The sequence below is a fragment of the Artemia franciscana genome, chromosome 15, assembly GCF_032884065.1.
Source record: "Artemia franciscana chromosome 15, ASM3288406v1, whole genome shotgun sequence".
NCBI classification, from domain to species: Eukaryota; Metazoa; Arthropoda; class Branchiopoda; order Anostraca; family Artemiidae; genus Artemia; species Artemia franciscana.
Window position 1 is genome coordinate 20910339 of NC_088877.1, and position 18621 is coordinate 20928959.

Here is an 18621-nt window from a genome sequence, read left to right on the forward strand (position 1 = left end):
GCCGAGGAATCACAAGAACAGCATGAAAAAGAGTCCGTAAACCTGACAATCTATTTATATGCATAGACAATGGAACAGCAAAGAATGTTGTATATTCGCAAGTTTTACGTAGTTAAAAACATATATATATATATATATATATATATATATATATATATATATATATATATATATATATATATATATATATATATATATATATATATATATATATATATATATCTATCTATATATATAAAAATAAGTTGTCTGTCTGTGGATGGATGGATGGATGTGTCAGGTGACGTCACCTGAAAAAACTGGATTAGGTGACGTCAAAACTGAAAAACTAAAAAAAGGCAAAAACTACAAAAAAAACTAAAAACTAATAAAAAAAATAAAAAAGCTAAAAACTAAAAAAACTATAAAGGTAAAAACCAATAAAAAACTAAAAAAAAACTGAAAAAACTAAAAAAAGGCAAAAACTACAAAAAAAAACTAAAAACTAATAAAAAAAGTAAAAAAGCTAAAAAACTAAAAAAACTAAAAAAACTAAAAAAAGGTAAAAAACTAAAAAAAATAAAAAATAAAAAAAACTAAAAAAAAGGAAAAAACTGAAAAATAAGCTAAAATAAAGGTAAAAACCAATAAAAAACTAAAAAAAAAAGGAAAAAACTAATAAATGACGACACTCAAAGAGAAAGCGACCAGGACAAAAGGAATGTTCGATTAGCAATCAACAAAGCACCGGGACACAGGGAGTATAAATGACGACCAGGACATAAGTAAAAAAAAAAAAACCATCTATATATATAAAAATAAGTTGTCTGTGGATCTGTGGATCGTGGATCAGGTGACGTCACCTGAAAAAACTGGATCAGGTGACGTCAAAACTGAAAAAACTAAAAAAAGGCAAAAACTACAAAAAAAACTAAAAACTAATAAAAAAAATAAAAAAGCTAAAAACTAAAAAAACTAAAAAAAGGCAAAAACTACAAAAAAAACTAAAAACTAATAAAAAAGCTAAAAAACTAAAAAAACTAAAAAAAAGGCAAAAACTACAAAAAAACTAAAAACTAATAAAAAAAATAAAAAAGCTAAAAACTAAAAAAACTAAAAAAACTAAAAAAAGGTAAAAAACTAAAAAAACTAAAAACTAAAAAAAAACTAAAAAAGGTAAAAACTAAAAGAACTAAAAAAGAAAAAAATAAATGACGACACTCAAAGAGAAAGCGACCAGGACAAAAGGAATGTTCGATTAGCAATCAACAAAGCACCGGGACACAGGGAGTATAAATGACGACCAGGACACAAGTAAAAAAAAATTAACAAAACTAAAAAGAAGGTAAAAACTACAAAAAAACTAAAAAGAAAAAAAACTAAAAACTAATAAAAAAACTAAAAAATCTAAAAATCTAAATAAACTAAAAAAGAAAAAAAAAGGAAAAAAATAAAGGAGAAAAACAAAACTAAAAAACGAATGTATATACAGACCGGTACACCGGGATACAAATGACGACCGGGACACAGGGAATATAAATAACGACCGGGACACAGGGACACAACTACAACGGGGACACCGGGGGAAACAGGGGGATATAAATGACGACCGGACAAAAAAACTAAAAAGAAATAAAAACTAAAAACTAATAAAAAAAACTAAAAAATCTAAAAATCTAAATAAGCTAAAAAAGAAAAAAAAGGAAAAAAATAAAGGAGAAAAACAAAACTAAAAAACGAATGTATATACAGACCGGGACACCGGGATACAAATGATGACCGGGACCCGGGACACAGGGAATATAAATGACGACCGGGACACAGGGACACAACTACAACGGGGACACCGGGGGAAACAGGGGGATGTAAATGACGACCGGGACACCGGGACAGGGAATGGTCGATTAGCAATCACCATCAACAAAGCTCAAGGGCAATCATTAGAATCATGAGGTATAGATCTGAATACAGATTGTTTTCCCATGGACCATTATATGTTGCATGTTCAAGAGTCGGTAAACCTGACAATCTATTTATATGCAAAGACAATGGGACAGCAAAGAATGTTGTATATTCGCAAGTTTTACGTAGTTAAAACCATATATATATATATATATATATCTATATTCACAGGTGGGACATAGGGACACAACTACAATGGCGCGTAACTATTATGGCGCGTAACGACTTACGCGCGCGGGGGGGCTTGGGGGGGGCGCGAAGCGCCCCCACCAACTAGGTGTTGGGGTGGCGCGAAGCGCCACCCCAACAGCTAGTATATATATATATATATATTTATATATATATTTATTTATATATATATATATATATATATATATATATATATATATATATATATATATATATACATATATTTATATATATATATATTTATATATATATATTTATATATATATATATATATATATATATATATATATATATATATATATATATATATATATATATATATATATATATATATATATGTATATATATATATATATATACATATACATATATATATATATATATATATATATATATATATATATATATATATATATATATATATATATATATATATATATATATATATATATATATATATATATATATATATATATATATATATATATATATATATATATATATATATATATATATATATATATATATATATATATATATTCACAGGTGGGACATAGGGACACAACTACAATGGCGCGTAACGACTTACGCGCGCGGGGGGGCTGGGGGGGGGGGGGCGCGAAGCGCCCCCACCAACTAGGTGTTGACTATACCACCTATTATAGCACCTAGTATAGTACTATACCACTAGCTATACCACCTATTATATATATATATATATATATATATATCTATATATATAAAAATAAGTTGTCTGTGGATGGATGGATGGATGGATGTGTCAGGTGACGTCACCTGAAAAAACTGGATCAGGTGACGTCAAAACTGAAAAAACTAAAAAAAGGCAAAAACTACAAAAAAAACTAAAAACTAATAAAAAAAATAAAAAAGCTAAAAAACTAAAAAAACTATAAAGGTAAAAACCAATAAAAAACTAAAAAAAAAACTGAAAAAACTAAAAAAAGGCAAAAACTACAAAAAAAACTAAAAACTAATAAAAAAAGTAAAAAAGCTAAAAAACTAAAAAAACTAAAAAAAGGTAAAAAACTAAAAAAAATAAAAAATAAAAAAAACTAAAAAAAAGGAAAAAACTGAAAAATAAGCTAAAATAAAGGTAAAAACCAATAAAAAACTAAAAAAAAAAAGGAAAAAACTAATAAATGACGACACTCAAAGAGAAAAAAAGGCAAAAACTACAAAAAAAACTAAAAACTAATAAAAAAAATAAAAAAGCTAAAAACTAAAAAACTAAAAAAAGGCAAAAACTACAAAAAAAACTAAAAACTAATAAAAAAGCTAAAAACTAAAAAAACTAAAAAAAAGGCAAAAACTACAAAAAAACTAAAAACTAATAAAAAAATAAAAAAGCTAAAAAACTAAAAAAAACTAAAAAAACTAAAAAAAGGTAAAAAACTAAAAAAACTAAAAACTAAAAAAAACTAAAAAAGGTAAAACTAAAAGAACTAAAAAGAAAAAAATAAATGACGACACTCAAAGAGAAAGCGACCAGGACAAAAGGAATGTTCGATTAGCAATCAACAAAGCACCGGGACACAGGGAGTATAAATGACGACCCGGGGGAAACAGGGGGATATAAATGACGACCGGGACAAAAAAACTAAAAAGAAAAAAAAACTAAAAACTAATAAAAAAACTAAAAAATCTAAAAATCTAAATAAGCTAAAAAAGAAAAAAAAAGGAAAAAAATAAAGGAGAAAAACAAAACTAAAAAACGAATGTATATACAGACCGGGACACCGGGATACAAATGACGACCGGGACCCGGGACACAGGAATATAAATGACGACCGGGACACAGGGACACAACTCCGGTACACCGGGATACAAATGACGACCGGGACACAGGGAATATAAATGACGACCGGGACACAGGGACACAACTACAACGGGGACACCGGGGGAAACAGGGGGATATAAATGACGACCGGGACAAAAAAACTAAAAAGAAAAAAAAACTAAAAACTAATAAAAAAACTAAAAAATCTAAAAATCTAAATAAGCTAAAAAAGAAAAAAAAGGAAAAAAATAAAGGAGAAAAACAAAACTAAAAAACGAATGTATATACAGACCGGGACACCGGGATACAAATGACGACCGGGACCCGGGACACAGGGAATATAAATGACGACCGGGACACAGGGACACAACTACAACGGGGACACCGGGGGAAACAGGGGGATGTAAATGACGACCGGGACACCGGGACAGGGAATGGTCGATTAGCAATCACCATCAACAAAGCTCAAGGGCAATCATTAGAATCATGAGGTATAGATCTGAATACAGATTGTTTTCCCATGGACCATTATATGTTGCATGTTCAAGAGTCGGTAAACCTGACAATCTATTTATATGCAAAGACAATGGGACAGCAAAGAATGTTGTATATTCGCAAGTTTTACGTAGTTAAAACCATATATATATATCTATCTATATTCACAGGTGGGACATAGGGACACAACTACAATGGCGCGTAACTATTATGGCGCGTAACGACTTACGCGCGCGGGGGGGCTTGGGGGGGGCGCGAAGCGCCCCCACCAACTAGGTGTTGGGGTGGCGCGAAGCGCCACCCCAACAGCTAGTATATATATATATATATATATATATATATATATATATATATATATATATATATATATATACATATATATATATATATATATATATATATGTATATATATATATATATATATATATATATATATATATATATATATATATAATATATATATATATATATATATATAATAGGTGGTATAGCTAGTGGTATAGTACTATACTAGGTGCTATAATAGGTGGTATAGTCAACACCTAGTTGGTGGGGGCGCTTCGCGCCCCCCCCCCAGCCCCCCCGCGCGCGTAAGTCGTTACGCGCCATTGTAGTTGTGTCCCTATGTCCCACCTGTGAATATATATATATATATATATATATATATATATATATATATATATATATATATATATATATATATATATTCACAGGTGGGACATAGGGACACAACTACAATGGCGCGTAACGACTTACGCGCGCGGGGGGGCTGGGGGGGGGGGGGCGCGAAGCGCCCCCACCAACTAGGTGTTGACTATACCACCTATTATAGCACCTAGTATAGTACTATACCACTAGCTATACCACCTATTATATATATATATATATATATATATCTTCTATATATATAAAAATAAGTTGTCTGTCTGTGGATGTGTGGATGGATGTGTCAGGTGACGTCACCTGAAAAAACTGGATTAGGTGACGTCAAAACTGAAAAAACTAAAAAAAGGCAAAAACTACAAAAAAAAACTAAAAACTAATAAAAAAAATAAAAAAGCTAAAAAACTAAAAAAACTATAAAGGTAAAAACCAATAAAAAACTAAAAAAAAAACTGAAAAAACTAAAAAAAGGCAAAAACTACAAAAAAAAACTAAAAACTAATAAAAAAAGTAAAAAAGCTAAAAAACTAAAAAAACTAAAAAAACTAAAAAAACTAAAAAAAGGTAAAAAACTAAAAAAAATAAAAAATAAAAAAAAACTAAAAAAAAGGAAAAAAACTGAAAAATAAGCTAAAATAAAGGTAAAAACCAATAAAAAACTAAAAAAAAAAAGGAAAAAACTAATAAATGACGACACTCAAAGAGAAAGCGACCAGGACAAAAGGAATGTTCGATTAGCAATCAACAAAGCACCGGGACACAGGGAGTATAAATGACGACCAGGACATAAGTAAAAAAAAAAAAACTATCTATATATATAAAAATAAGTTGTCTGTGGATCTGTGGATCGTGGATCAGGTGACGTCACCTGAAAAAACTGGATCAGGTGACGTCAAAACTGAAAAAACTAAAAAAAGGCAAAAACTACAAAAAAAACTAAAAACTAATAAAAAAAATAAAAAAGCTAAAAAACTAAAAAAACTAAAAAAAGGCAAAAACTACAAAAAAAACTAAAAACTAATAAAAAAGCTAAAAAACTAAAAAAACTAAAAAAAAGGCAAAAACTACAAAAAAACTAAAAACTAATAAAAAAAATAAAAAAGCTAAAAAACTAAAAAAACTAAAAAAAGGTAAAAAACTAAAAAATAAATAACGACCGGGACACAGGGACACAACTACAACGGGGACACCGGGGGAAACAGGGGGATATAAATGACGACCGGGACAAAAAAACTAAAAAGAAATAAAAACTAAAAACTAATAAAAAAAACTAAAAAATCTAAAAATCTAAATAAGCTAAAAAAGAAAAAAAAAGGAAAAAAATAAAGGAGAAAAACAAAACTAAAAAACGAATGTATATACAGACCGGGACACCGGGATACAAATGATGACCGGGACCCGGGACACAGGGAATATAAATGACGACCGGGACACAGGGACACAACTACAACGGGGACACCGGGGGAAACAGGGGGATAACCTGACAATCTATTTATATGCAAAGACAATGGGACAGCAAAGAATGTTGTATATTCGCAAGTTTTACGTAGTTAAAACCATATATATATATATATATCTATATTCACAGGTGGGACATAGGGACACAACTACAATGGCGCGTAACTATTATGGCGCGTAACGACTTACGCGCGCGGGGGGGGCTTGGGGGGGGCGCGAAGCGCCCCCACCAACTAGTATATATATATATATATATATATATATATATATATATATATATATACATATATATATATATATATATATATATATATATATATATATATATATATATATATATATATTTATATATATATATATATATATTTATATGTATATATGTATATATATATATATATATATATATATATATATATATATATATATATATATATATATATATATATATATATATACATATATACATATAAATATATATATATATATATATAAATATATATATATATATATATATATATATATATATATATATATATATATATATATATATATATGTATATATATATATATATATATATATATATATATATATATATATATATACTAGTTGGTGGGGGCGCTTCGCGCCCCCCCCAAGCCCCCCCGCGCGCGTAAGTCGTTACGCGCCATAATAGTTACGCGCCATTGTAGTTGTGTCCCTATGTCCCACCTGTGAATATAGATATATATATATATATGGTTTTAACTACGTAAAACTTGCGAATATACAACATTCTTTGCTGTCCCATTGTCTTTGCATATAAATAGATTGTCAGGTTATCCCCCTGTTTCCCCCGGTGTCCCCGTTGTAGTTGTGTCCCTGTGTCCCGGTCGTCATTTATATTCCCTGTGTCCCGGGTCCCGGTCATCATTTGTATCCCGGTGTCCCGGTCTGTATATACATTCGTTTTTTAGTTTTGTTTTTCTCCTTTATTTTTTTCCTTTTTTTTTTCTTTTTTAGCTTATTTAGATTTTTAGATTTTTTAGTTTTTTTTATTAGTTTTTAGTTTTTATTTCTTTTTAGTTTTTTTGTCCCGGTCGTCATTTATATCCCCCTGTTTCCCCCGGTGTCCCCGTTGTAGTTGTGTCCCTGTGTCCCGGTCGTTATTTATTTTTTAGTTTTTTACCTTTTTTTAGTTTTTTTAGTTTTTTAGCTTTTTTATTTTTTTTATTAGTTTTTAGTTTTTTTGTAGTTTTTGCCTTTTTTTTAGTTTTTTTAGTTTTTTAGCTTTTTTATTAGTTTTTAGTTTTTTTTGTAGTTTTTGCCTTTTTTTAGTTTTTTTAGTTTTTTAGCTTTTTTATTTTTTTTATTAGTTTTTAGTTTTTTTTGTAGTTTTTGCCTTTTTTTAGTTTTTTCAGTTTTGACGTCACCTGATCCAGTTTTTTCAGGTGACGTCACCTGATCCACGATCCACAGATCCACAGACAACTTATTTTTATATATATAGATAGTTTTTTTTTTTTACTTATGTCCTGGTCGTCATTTATACTCCCTGTGTCCCGGTGCTTTGTTGATTGCTAATCGAACATTCCTTTTGTCCTGGTCGCTTTCTCTTTGAGTGTCGTCATTTATTAGTTTTTTCCTTTTTTTTTTTAGTTTTTTATTGGTTTTTACCTTTATTTTAGCTTATTTTTCAGTTTTTTAGGGCTTTTTGGCATGAAAAAAGGATCTAGGTGGGCTACGAGTCCACGTATATATATATATATATATATATATATATATATATATATATATATATATATATATATATATATATATATATATATATATATATATATATGTATATATATAAAATAAGCCCTAAGACTTTTTGGCATGAAAAAAGGATCTAGGTGGGCTACGAGTCTGAGAAAATTTGTTTAGAGGCTTAATTTTGGAAACATACTTTTCATGTAAATGACGTCATAAGGACGACCCAATAAACGCAAATTCTCAGTTGCTGCAAAACAACAACTCGGAATATTGAACATGAAAAAAACCAATCCGAAAAGCTAAAGGAAAGGATACGGAGAACATGCTTAAATAATTTCTGAGACTAGTGAAAAAATAAAAAAATTATGCAAATATTTGGTTAAGCCCTCCGCTTGACCTTTCAACGTTACTCTGAAAGGGTCATCTTGTTTTGGTTTTGTGTTTTGTTTTAAGGTTGTTTTTTTTTTATATTTTATCAGTCTTATTCTGAACTGAGGACGGTCAAGTGGAGGTTTTGACCGAAATATTTGCATAATTTTTTTAATTTTTTTCACTGGCTGTTATTGTCCTTGTTCCCTCTACTTCGCGATTTTACGTTTTGTCAAAAATGCTTAAGGCAATTATGTGCAAAAATGAAATACATAAATATTAGGTTAGAAAACATGCGACAAAGAGCATCACGACGAATGGCAAATGAAAAAAAAAAACAACCACTAAACTATAGTTCGACCTAGTGTCTTAGTTTTGTCTTTTGGGGATGTGGACCTTCTGCAAGCCTTTTGGTGAAGGAGTAATTTGTAAATTCTTGTGATTAGGACATTCCCAGATGGGATTAAAGAAATTTATAGGAACTGGATCAGTTTCTTTCGAGTAAATTCTTTTATTCTAATGAAAGAGACCTAGTGAGGTTTTTTGAAGATCAGAACACTATCTGATTTTTATGGGAGAGATGAAGGAGGGGTGGCCCCCAAATACTTGTTATCAGGACACTTAGCAGAAGGGTTTATTGATTCTCAGCTAAAACTAGTTGGAAGTAAAAAAAGTGCCCTAGTTGCTCCTCTTTTTAGGCCTGCTATTGGTTCTGGCCTCTATGGCGATGGGGTAGTCTCTTCATTTGGGTAATTTGGACAGTTACCAGAAAGAATTATCGGATCTAAGTGGAAGTTCAGTAAGAACTGGAAAGTAGAGATGTTGAAAACACCGACAAAATCTAAAAATCATGAACATGCATGAGTGATCAGGGAAATCAGTCCCCTTTTAAAAGGCACTTGGTAAAAATCAATGTGCCTTCCCTATTTTTTAGGGGCCGTTTTGTAGAACAATCAGAGAATTGTCAAAGCCCATTAAAACTAGAGAAAAGCAAAAAGCAAGAATATGAAGCAATACAGGAGGAAACCGACACAAGAATTAATCAGAATGTATCTTTTTTGGGAGCACTTAGTAAAGAACGAACTGTCTTCCATTTTTGCTGGGCAGTTTGTACAAACAAAAAATCCATTAAAAACTTAGCAGGGGACTCTCTGGATCGGAATTGACAGTTCTAGCTCCCTTTTGTAAAAGAAGCAAGTGACAAAGTTAAATTAAGACACAAATAAATCCTTGTTTAGAGGCCCGGAGGTTCCTTCGTTGAATACTAAGACTCTAACCACCGAAAATGGACTGAAATGTATTAATGTGAAAGCAAAAACTAAGCTAGAAGCAAAATGATTTTGCAGAATAGTCTTGGAACCATGAGAGTGAATATCAGGCTTTGTGAATCATAAAAATAGAATACTTGTTAATTAAACGAAGCACACTCAAGAATTACGCTTATTAGATCTAAGGAAACCGGTTTCTTAGCCATAAAGACAAGTAACAAGTGGCAGAATTGATGAGAAATGTATAATTTATGCTATATATTTGCAGATTAGGAGGGTGGAAGTAAAGTACTGAGAAAGCGTGAAGTTTGAAAACAATGCTTACTTCATAATTGCAGCTAACACATTTTGCATGCAGACCCGCTATACTTCACCCCCACCCTTCTAATGTGCTAGCCCAAATTATAGATTTCCCATTTATTCTGTCATTTGTCACTTGACTTTGTGACTATGAAACCGGTTTTCTCGGTTAGTGTAATTCTTGAATGTGTTTCGCTTAATTAAAAAGTACAAAAAGAAATAGTGGCGATACTAAAGGAATCCAGAAAACCCGACTTGGAATGACTCGATGATTATGATAAAAAAAAGCCGGAGGTGTCGACCGTAGTGGGTAAATGGAGGTTACTTTGGAATATATTTGCCAGGATCGAGCGAGTCGAGTGAGGCTAAAAAAATTCGGCGAAGATGTGTTTTGCTAGCCTAAGAGTTGAGAGAAAGAGTCAAAGTTGAGCTCTTTTTCCAGTATATAAAATGAATTGTCTGTCTCTCTAGTTATTTATCTATACTGCCATTGACTTTCAGCTAAATCATTGAAGTTGGAGAATAGTTTTGAACCGACCAAGAATGGACTTAGGCAATCTGAAAAATGTAGACTAAAAAAGAAAAAAGAAATAGAAAGGTTGCGCAGTGATAACAAGCTAGCGAGAATTAAATATTGGATTGTTTTTAGGAAAATCTGAAGGCCTTTGCGAGCTTAGGGAGGTGACTAGGGCTGAAAACCTGAAACCGTTTTTTTACAAGGGTCGAAGGTCCAAGTGAGTAGAGGTGGAAAAAAGCTGGTGAAGCCGGCTTTCTATTAGTACGTATATAATCAAGTGTTGTTTTGTTGTTTTGAGTGTAAACTTTTTCGTTTGGGCCGAAAAAAACAAACTAATGTAAACAAACTAGTAGCGTGAAAATTTATTCAGGCTAGTTTATTAACCGTAAGAATGATAATAATTAATAACTTATAATCACAAGAACAACCGTAAACAAATAACCATAAAACCAGAAAAATATTAACTGAAGAAAAACACCAAAAGATAGAAGAGTAACGTCATAATAACAAGAGTGCGATTGCCAAAGCTCCTAGCTCATTATTTGCGAAGGCTCGTGACTTGATCTTGAGATAGGTGACGAAACGCCAGACGGAAAACATCACTTATTTAAATATGAACATGTACTGTTTATTGATATATGCCGGCTAGGCCTCTCAAAATGCAGCCTTACCAATTCTAATATTAAATAAATCCCTTATTAATCTTCTAGTTTTCATCAACTGCTGATCCGAAACTTTATAGATGAAATGTTTAATCCATAAGTTATGAAAACAATATCAATTATTTTCCAGAGTTCTGACTTATTCAGCAAATATGTTGGTGATTCTGAGAAAGCATTACGAGATGTTTTTAGACGTGCCCGACAGGTGGCACCAGCTATAATTTTCTTTGATGAAATCGATGCGCTGGCGACGAATCGTTCTGGGAAGGGCTCACAAGGCGGAACTACAGTTAATGACCGAGTCCTTGCTCAACTTTTAACAGAAATGGATGGAGTCACAGCTCTGAATGGCGTTCAAATTATTGCTGCTACTAATAGACCAGATATGATTGATAAGGTAAAGTTACTCCTTAGTAGAATAATCTAAGATCCATTTTCGCAAAATCTGTCGGGTTCTCTACCCGAAGTATGTCGTGTGAAAGTCTTGGAAATCTTTACAATCTCTAAAATGGGTTCTTCACACTTCACATGGTTTATCCGGTCAACAACGATTTCCACACTATTGTTTTTTATATAATTTTATTCCCTGATTCAAAAAACTACACCAGACTGTAGCTCTCTTCCCCTATGCCTTGAATTATTGTGTTTAAAATTTTTTAAATCTTTTTTTTTGGCGATTTTTGTGTATTTTGGACTAAAAGTGTAAGTTAAGTTGTTTCTGGTGCTCCTAGTTCTGCCTTGTTACTTTTTTCCCCCTACACACCAACAGTCATATGGTACCAAGAAAAGCCACCAACACATATTAAATAAGAATTCTTTGCCAGAGAAAAAAAAACAAAAAAAAACTAATTACAATGTTGAGTTTAGCAGAACAGTTTCCATTAGGAAACTTTTCTAAAGAAATTCAAGTTGTGAATTTCAAATTTTCACTAAAAACCTCTTAAAAACTTAAAACAAAATCATATAAACCAATATATTCTATAAAACACAAATTTTGCCTTAAAAAATTAACTCTAAAAATATTACGCAAAAATCTAAAAACACTGATAGAAAAATTCAAAAATTTGCGAGAAATTAGTCATAGAAAGCCGATTGTTCCCGCTTGCGGATAAAAACAATTTAAATGTCTGACATGATGTTTGGCGCAAAGGTTCCATTTAGGTAATACAGATTCGACATTGTAGTTCATTAATAAGATTCTTTTAGTTTGGCAATAGTGCTGATCCATGATGGCTTGTGAAATTTGAATAATTTGATTTCCTTGCACTTTCTGATCGTCTTGTAAGCCATTGCGACATCAAAAGTCACTAGTACCTTCGTAGCTGTTAGATTTCTGAAACATTTTTAGTAAATGTATTTTTTTGGGGGCAAACTATCCTTATTCTTTTTATAGGTACTTTTATCTGGAAGAATCAATACAGAAAGTGATATTAAAAACATTCTTTCACAATTTAACTTACTCTTTTAGTCCAAAAGACAAAAATCGCAAACAAAAATTTAAAAAAAATTAAAAATACAATAACTCAAGGCATAAGGGAGAGAGAGCCACACTCAGGTTTCGTTTTTTGAATCAGGAAATAAAATTACATAAAAAAATAGTGTGGAAATCGTTGTTGACTGGATAAATCATGTGAAGTGGGAAGAACCCATTGTAGAGACTGTAAAGACGCCCAAGACTTTGAAACAAAGTACATCGGGTACTAGATATACATACCATGTACTTTTGTCGTATATTTTCTCTCCACGCCTCAAAATATCATAGTATGAGTTACAATGTCTTCCAAGGGATTTGCCTTCCAAGGAATCTATTCTCGGTGGTCAGCAGGGACCAATCTTAGTCAATATATCCGGCTTTCTCATTGAGGGGAGGTTTTCCAAGTGTTTTTCTTGATTTAATGCAAACTAATGCATTTGGAAATGTATATGTATTAGAATATTTTTAAATACATCTTAGTGTTTAAATATGACTTGTAATATTTTTCTGTGCTATGCTTAACATACCGTAAGCCAGGGTAATTGACACATTGTAAGAATACAAATGATGAGGAAGAAGGATTTAAGGGAAGTGCCGAAGCGGGTACAAGATTGAACTCCTTTTCTGCAAATTTATGATGATTGCATTTACATGCTTGATATAATTGGTACATGACACAACAAGGCAGTCCCAAATAAACTCAAGCTCTTACATTATGTATGTTTATGTTATATCGTGGTAAATTCAACATAGTGGCAACAAAATGGAATTTCTGGATGAGTAATTGATAAATTTTGAAGTAAATTAGCTAACTTTTCCTAAGAGGCCTTTCATGCTTGATCAGAGCTTGAATCTTTGTCTCCATTTCTCAATTTTTTTTAGTCTCCTTATGATGATTATGATAGTTTTTTGACGATGACTAGGGGAATCCTCAAACTTTTCCCGCATGAATTCTTAAAGAAATCTGAAAAATTTTCGTGCGGCCACTGCTTGGAGACACACGACTGAGTAAAATTCAAATTGGAATACAATGTGCCTATGACCAAGGTGATGTAACAGAGAGCAGCTGTGACAGAGGTGGTTTTGACGAGGAAGAAAAACGCTGAAAAAAAAACATGTACGATTTTGGCTCTCCGGTCGGCTTGAAAATTTCAGGGATGATTCCTTGGCAAATGAAAGTTCAAAATTTTATTTGGGAAGGGAAGGATTGAGGAAGTTTCTGGGGGCCCGAAAAAGAGGAAAAATCTTTTGTTTTAGATAAGATTGAAGCTTGCATCCACAAGTCCCTCAGCCAAGCAGACCCTAATGTAAAAAAAATTGAGGATACGTATCCCCCTAAAATACACTCGAAAGGGGGCCAAAATTGGTTTTTATTCGTCAGCTTGATTTTAAATCCTTAAGTCTTGGTAAAAAGGACCAAATACGCTAGAAAAAAACATGTTTTGGCTCGGCTGAAAATTTTCCAAACACAGTTTTTTCCTAACAGCTTGGAACTTGTGTATGTAAAGTCCTGGGCCAAAAGAACCCCAATACACAGCAACAAAAACTGAAAAAAAATGTTTCATCCAAAAATGGGGCACCACAAAACGAGGCTGATAATGAAGATAAGGAAGACTTTTACACGGTGCTGTCCTCCGAGCTCTCCTCCGTGCCACCGCACGACTACTTCATAGTCCTAGAAAATCATAACGCTAATATCGCTAACAGCTCTTGCCTGTATAATGCGGCTGTTGGACCTGTGACGGTTGACGCTCAGAATGATAATGGTGAGCGGCTGATCGCTCAATTGCTGCATCACCCACGTCCTATCAGTCACAAATACTAGGTTCGTGAGAAGAGACATTCCGAAGCACACATTATACAGTAATGATGGCAAGACAGAAAAGATGCTTGACTACATCATTGTACGACGACCCTTTCGTCTGTCCAGAACTGCTGCTCATACAGAGGTGCCGAGCTCGGAAATACCGACCATCTTGTTTCGTCAAGGATTAAACTCCGGCTGAGGGCCAACAAGAGCTACTCCTCTCTCTCCAAGAAGATAGACACCTCTCGACTGAAGCAACATCCCTCGGTTCGTTAACGGCATACGGTTGAGGTCTCTAACCGCTTTGAGGCCCTCCAGCAGTGTCCAGAAAGCGATTCAGCGTGGAACACTTTCAAGGTTAATGTTCTCACTGCACCTACAGAAGTTGTGGGCTTGAAGCAGTAATAAAAGAAGGAGTGGGTTAACAACCAGACGTTCGAAGAGATTTAGCAGAGACGGCGAGCGAAACTACAAGGAGATATGGCTCTCTACAGATAGCTCAACAAACAGCACAACTCTATGCTTCGTAAGGACGAGAAAGAGTTTATTGGAGGCAAAGCCACTGAGCTCGAGCAAGGTGCCCTAAAGAAAGACATAGGCGCAACACTCAAGATCTTGTGTGAGCTGACTGGCCAAAACACCATGGCGTTCACAAGCCTAAAAGCAGCGAATGGAGAAACCATATACGATCAGTTACAGTGTCTTGGTCTATAGAAGAAACACATCGATATTCCGCTCAACTCAGATCCACCCGATTGCACTGACCCAGGGCTTGTTGCTGATGCTGCAGAAGCTATCGCTACCCCCGAGGGCGACGAATTTCCTCTTGAGGAGATCAAATCGGCCGTAAAGAAACTTAAGAACAATAAAGCAGCCGGCACTTGTGGCATTGCTTCTGAGCTACTCACAACAGGCGGTCCTGCAATGATACTCTAGCTGCAGATGGTGTTCCGCATAATCTGGCGCACTGAAGTTATACCATCAGGCTGGAAGAAAGGAATCCGTGTGCCAGTGTTTAAGGGCAAAGCCAGTAAGACGGACTGCAGCAACTATCGCGGTATCATCCTACTGTCTGTTCCTGGAAAGCTGTTTGTGATGCTGCTGCTGAAACGCTTAACAAGTTTCCTACATGCTTTGCGCCACCCCCGACAAGCCAGATTCATGCCACGAAGATCGACAACTGAACAGATTGACATGGTTAGACAGATTTTTGAGAAGACAGTGGAATTTAACCAAAAAGCTTACATAGCTTTCATTGGCTTTCGTTCTGCCTTTGACACTGTTGACAGACCATCCCTTTAGCTAATCCTGAAAGCTGCGGGCCTGCCCACAAAGATAGTCAGCCTCTTCAAAGAACTCTATAGCAATACAGAAAGCGCCGTCCTAGTTAACGGGAAGCTTTCTTCTTCCTTCCCCATACAAAATGGAGCATGGTAAGGATGCGCTGCTGCGCCTGAGCTGTTTAAGTGTGTCATCAACCACATCCTGAACGAGACGCACCATGCCCACCCTTTTGTCATCATTTATGCCGGGGGAACTCTGTCCGATCTTGACTTCGCGGACGATGTAGTTGTCCTTAGTGACAATTTCAACCAACTTAAGTCTGCACTCGAGACGCTCTCCTCCACAGCCTCTAGAGTTGGGCTACAAATCATCTGAAAGAAAACGAAGATAATGCCCACAGAAAAGACCGCATCAGCACTACTCTCAACTGTTGAGATTAACGGCCAGAATGTCGATGTGGTAAGGCAGTTCAAACATCTCGGATCAAGTATATCCTCAAGTGGCACATTGACGCCGAAATCTAGCCAGATCAACAAAGGCAAGCTCTGTGTTCGGACGACTCCTGAGAGCAGTCTTCCATAAACCGCAAATTAGCCGCTATATCAAAGCCTGAATTTACAACTCCACAGTCTCAAGCATCATGCTTTACTCATCCGAGACATGGCCGATAACCCAGACACAGGTAAGAAAGGCTTATGCCGTTCAGACCAGACACCTGCGTCGAGTCGAAGGCTTCAAATGGTATGACAAGATCTGCAATACTGAGATCATGAAGACTTTCAAGCTGGCAAACCTCTCTACCAAAGTAGACGCCTACTCTAAGGTGGCACGACCTACTCCGTCTCCCGCTAAGTACCCCTCCCCCCCCAGGGATAATCTCGGGTTTCAGTCCCTTGGAAAATGACTGGAAACGCTCTCGAGGGAAGCCACGCACTAGATGGGCTGATGTTATAAACCAACGCCTGCTCAGCCGCAAGATCAACCCAAATGAGGCCCCATCCTTAGCCCTGGACAGGGCTACTTGGAGAAGACTGACGGCGCTGTCAACTAGTTCCCTCTACACTGGCGACCCTGCTGAGCAAGAGCGTTAATTTAAGTAAGTCAATATATATATATATATATATATATATATATATATATATATATATATATATATATATATATATATATATATATATATATCTATATATATAAAAATAAGTTGTCTGTGGATGGATGGATGGATGGATGTGTGGATGGATGTGTCAGGTGACGTCACCTGAAAAAACTGGATTAGGTGACGTCAAAACTGAAAAAACTAAAAAAAGGCAAAAACTACAAAAAAAACTAAAAACTAATAAAAAAAATAAAAAAGCTAAAAAACTAAAAAAACTATAAAGGTAAAAACCAATAAAAAACTAAAAAAAAAACTGAAAAAACTAAAAAAAGGCAAAAACTACAAAAAAAACTAAAAACTAATAAAAAAAGTAAAAAAGCTAAAAAACTAAAAAAACTAAAAAAAGGTAAAAAACTAAAAAAAATAAAAAATAAAAAAAAACTAAAAAAAAGGAAAAAACTGAAAAATAAGCTAAAATAAAGGTAAAAACCAATAAAAAACTAAAAAAAAGGAAAAAACTAATAAATGACGACACTCAAAGAGAAAGCGACCAGGACAAAAGGAATGTTCGATTAGCAATCAACAAAGCACCGGGACACAGGGAGTATAAATGACGACCAGGACATAAGTAAAAAAAAAAAAACTATCTATATATATAAAAATAAGTTGTCTGTGGATCTGTGGATCGTGGATCAGGTGACGTCACCTGAAAAAACTGGATCAGGTGACGTCAAAACTGAAAAAACTAAAAAAAGGCAAAAACTACAAAAAAAACTAAAAACTAATAAAAAAAATAAAAAAGCTAAAAAACTAAAAAAACTAAAAAAAGGCAAAAACTACAAAAAAAACTAAAAACTAATAAAAAAGCTAAAAAACTAAAAAAACTAAAAAAAAGGCAAAAACTACAAAAAAACTAAAAACTAATAAAAAAAATAAAAAAGCTAAAAAACTAAAAAAACTAAAAAAACTAAAAAAAGGTAAAAAACTAAAAAAAACTAAAAACTAAAAAAAAAACTAAAAAAGGTAAAAACTAAAAGAACTAAAAAAGAAAAAAATAAATGACGACACTCAAAGAGAAAGCGACCAGGACAAAAGGAATGTTCGATTAGCAATCAACAAAGCACCGGGACACAGGGAGTATAAATGACGACCAGGACACAAGTAAAAAAAAAAATTAACAAAACTAAAAAGAAGGTAAAAACTACAAAAAAACTAAAAAGAAAAAAAAACTAAAAACTAATAAAAAAACTAAAAAATCTAAAAATCTAAATAAACTAAAAAAGAAAAAAAAAGGAAAAAAATAAAGGAGAAAAACAAAACTAAAAAACGAATGTATATACAGACCGGTACACCGGGATACAAATGACGACCGGGACACAGGGAATATAAATAACGACCGGGACACAGGGACACAACTACAACGGGGACACCGGGGGAAACAGGGGGATATAAATGACGACCGGGACAAAAAAACTAAAAAGAAATAAAAACTAAAAACTAATAAAAAAAACTAAAAAATCTAAAAATCTAAATAAGCTAAAAAAGAAAAAAAAAGGAAAAAAATAAAG

General features: G+C 33.4%; 1 protein-coding gene and 1 long non-coding RNA gene across 4 annotated transcripts in view; both read left to right on the top strand.

Moving 5' to 3' along the window:
* The window catches only part of LOC136036167 (ATPase family gene 2 protein homolog A-like), a 119357-nt gene that overhangs the window by 87378 nt on the left and 13358 nt on the right, over nt 1–18621 (top strand). The gene's annotated exons all lie outside the window — the stretch shown is intronic.
* On the top strand, nt 5304–18358 carry LOC136036173 (uncharacterized). The gene is made up of 2 exons (XR_010619653.1): nt 5304–6216; nt 18031–18358. It is a non-coding gene; the product is annotated as an uncharacterized LOC136036173 (long non-coding RNA).